The sequence below is a fragment of the Octodon degus genome, unplaced genomic scaffold, assembly GCF_000260255.1.
Source record: "Octodon degus isolate 3935 unplaced genomic scaffold, OctDeg1.0 scaffold00208, whole genome shotgun sequence".
Taxonomy (NCBI): domain Eukaryota; kingdom Metazoa; phylum Chordata; class Mammalia; order Rodentia; family Octodontidae; genus Octodon; species Octodon degus.
This window is the reverse complement of record NW_004524784.1, coordinates 1,917,121-1,921,043: the sequence shown is the minus strand read 5'-3', so window position 1 is coordinate 1,921,043 and position 3,923 is coordinate 1,917,121. Positions and strand designations below refer to the sequence as shown.

Sequence of the window (3,923 nt, the reverse complement as noted above, 5' to 3'; positions counted from 1 at the left end):
TCCCACTGGCCCAGGGCAGCTGGAAGTTCTCCACAAAATTTTTAAAAGTATAAAATTCAATTACATTTAGCAGATTTATAGGCTTGTGAGATCATCAATACAATATAAGCTAAAGCATTTTCCTCATCTCTCCCTAAAAACCTATGCTAATTAGCAGTCACCCCTCTTCTTCCCTTTTCCTCCTATGTACCACCACAAGAAAACTACTGCTTTGTTTTCACTATATATAAATTTGCCTCTTCTGGGCACTTTCATATTAATAGGTCCATACAATAAGTATTTTGTGAGTGACTTCTTTCTTTTAACATGTTTCCAAGAGTCATCCTTGTGGTAGAATGTATCAATACTTGGTTCTTTTTTGGTGAATAATATTCCATTTTAATGATACATAAAATTATATTCATCCATTTACAATTTAAAGCAAATTTAGATTGTTTCGCTCTTATCTGTTCTCTATTAGTATAACACAATGCCTGAGACTTGGTGTTCATAAAAAAATGAAGGTTTTTAAGCCTGTTGTTCCAGAGGGTGAGAGTCCAAAATCATCATGCTGGCTTGTGCTGCTGCCTCATGGTGGTAGTATAAGAGGCTGTGTAGAAGAGACATAGTAAAAGGTGCCTGCTACGTACTCTGACCAAAGCAGTCTTGCAAGAATGACAGTGAAGCCCTTTGACTGTCATGGCCTCCTCTTGTTTTCCCCCAGGCACATGGATGCTAAAGCAGTCCCTGAGAAGCCAAAAAATTCTCCCCTACTTCTGTATTTTGCAAGCAATCTGGCTAGTTCCAACTGGGTCTGACCACAAATATCTGAAGAATTGGGAAAGGGAAGAACTCAAGAGAAATACAAGGACCACTGAAGAGGATACAATCTGGATGATGATTACCCAAGCAATATTGAGCTAATGAAGTTGGAAAGGGCACTTGCATTAGCAAAATCTTAACTCCAGTGTTTTCTGAAGGATTTCCAAATATTAATGATTTATTGCACTTAGGCTTAATGAGCAGCACAAAGCCAAATCAAACTGTTGGTGTATATAGTACTCAGGCACAGTTTCAGAAGGTGGAGCATATGGTGTCATAGAGGACCAAGAAAAGCACAATGAAACAATTCCTTTAGAACTGGAAAATGTACATGAGTTCTGAAAATGTTTCTGGAGTCTTTCTGAAAATGTGTCAGCTGTTTTCATAAGATACGAAAACAATTTTAAAATGACCAATTGCACATGAAAAGATACTCAACACAAATCATCAGGAAAACACCTATCAAAATCATAATGAGAGTTGGGTGTAGTGGCTCATGCCTTTAATCCCAGCCTGAGCTCTAAAGTGAGTTCAAGTCCAGCCTGTACTATATAGTGAGACCCTCTCTCAAAAACATAGAACAAAATAAACAAACAACCATAAGATACCACTTCCTTTTTACTTCAATGGCTCTAAAAAGGAAAATAAGTGTTGGTGACAACATGGAGAAATTGCTCGGTAGCATATGTATACCTGTAATCCCAGCACTCTGGAACCTTCTTTAAAAATTCTTGTTCAGCTGTTCCATGATTCGATAGCTGAAGGAACCAAAAAAAAAAAAAATCACTGACAAATCTGGATCCTTTCTGGAAAGAAAAGAAAAATAATTCAGGGAAAACACTGAAATACAAAAAAGAGCATGGAAAACTTTAGGCAACTTCTGGGTGAAGCTTTCATGATCACCTTAACTTTGATGTGCATTAGAAGTATATCTTGAAGGGAAATCCTTGGTGTGATAGGTTCTTCTCCAAGGGCATGAAAGACAAAGGTTTATAAGCATATATCACAGACAAATACTTCACAGTCAGAGTTGAGTGGCATCAACCACTGGTGTGGATGTTGCCAGAGTGTCCCATAGCCTCGGAATTCCCAACGTAAAATACTTCTGAATGTCCTTCTGAGGGAGTTGTCTACTAATGCAAAAGGACACTTCTGAAAGCAATTAAATTTACAATATACAATTAATTTAATCAAAGACGTGGAAGTGAAACCTTATGAAAGATTCTGGGGTTGTCAGTCCTGAAAATTTAAGGACCAACATCTGTTCATTAACAGAGCAGAGCTAAGAAGCTAGTCTAAGAATATGGCCAGATGCAGAATCTGAGAAGATGTAGACAGAATTTTGCAGAATAAAACATGATGTCTAGTAACTGTACTACAAGACAGATGAGTGGCATCAACCACTGGTGTGGATGTTGCCAGAGTGTCCCATAGCCTCGGAATTCCCAACGTAAAATACTTCTGAATGTCCTTCTGAGGGAGTTGTCTACTAATGCAAAATGCTTGTAAGAGTCAGTTTTCAGGTTCCTAAATAATATGTTGCAGAACTGCTTGACAAAAAGAGAGGCATTTATGAAGTTTCCAAGTTCCTGAATAAAGAACACTTTTGAAATTATTTTTTTAAAAAAGCAAAGCAGAAAAATGACAGTGAAGTTGTACCTAGGAATTTAACCCAGTCTAGGCAGCAGAAGTTAATCCTTATTAATGGCCTTCGGCTTCCCAACAATTGCCACAATTGCAGTCAAACTTCAGCATGAGTTTTGGAAGAGATAAAACTTTGCTCAAACCATCGCACCCCTTTTGCCTATCATATTACAATTTCTTGTGTGAATGTGTTTTCATTTCTCTCAGATGTATACCTACAAGTGGACTTGATGGTTCCTGTGGTAACTCTGTGATTTAGCATTTTAAGAAACTGACAGACTAATTCCCTAAAATAGATACAATATTTATAGTCCTTCCCTTTGCAATCTTGAGACTTTAAATTTTCTATATCTTTATCCAGTCATGTCTTTTAAATTATAACTATTCTAAAAGATGTAGACGTATACTTCTTTGTGGTTTTAATTAGTATTCACCTATTCATGAAGTTTAAATATTCCTATTTCTATACATGAAGTGATTTTAAAATATTAAAAATGTGTTTTTTAAATCAGAAGAAGAGTTAGATTTATAACACTAAATTAGTCTAGTTTTTCCTATAGTTGTGCTCAGTGTATCAAGCCTGTAATGAAAGTAAGGAGGCTTACTACAGTAATAGTATTTGCCAGGCTGTCAAGGCCAACTCCGAAATGAAAGTTGTAAAACCATATTTTAAAAAATATACATAGTCATCTTAAAATATATTGAGATATATCTCAACTACTGAAATTTGCTGTAGTAAAAGTCAAACAATTGTAGGGTGATAAATTGCAGGATTCAAGTTTAATATTTCTTCTTTCCTACTAAAAAGTCAAATAAAAGTTAGAATAATATTAATATAATTTCTCCTTATTTCCTATAGACAAAGATTATCCCTAATACAGAAGAAATTGTACTTTTTAAAAAACTGGTCCAAGTGATTCTTATTTCTCCTCTGTTTCTGCAAGGTTCTTTCCTATAAGCACTGCTTCTTTTCAAGTAAGCAAAGTTGGAATATAACTGTTATTGTCTGGCCTGTAGTCAATAGATTTAGACTTAAGAGCTATAGGGACATGAAGACATGGAAGACTATATAAAAACTGGGAAGTATGACTATGACTTTATTAATGTAAGTATTATATAATCTGTATTCAAATTTCCATGTATTCACTGAGTCATGGAGTCCTGAACCACTACATCACTTGACAATAGTTGTGAACACTTACAAAATTAATTTGAATTTCCAGTCCTTCTACAATAGAGGTTCCTGGAAGTCAAAAAGTCAGACAGATCATACATATATTGGATAGCCTTTCATATTTTTGCATATTTTAAAAATAAATATGTATTTTATTGATGCATTGACATAATACATTACAATAAAGAACTAGCTGTTTTCATCTAAAATATTCTAGATAATGTTTCATATTTTTATATATTATTGAAAATGGTTGCATAGTATTCTGATGTAGAAATATTGTGTAACTTAGACATTAGACTTA

General features: G+C 34.7%; 1 pseudogene; it reads left to right on the top strand.

Moving 5' to 3' along the window:
- Positions 1–678: 678 nt before the first annotated feature.
- Positions 679–941, top strand: LOC111813642 (annotated as a pseudogene).
- Positions 942–3,923: the final 2,982 nt, after the last annotated feature.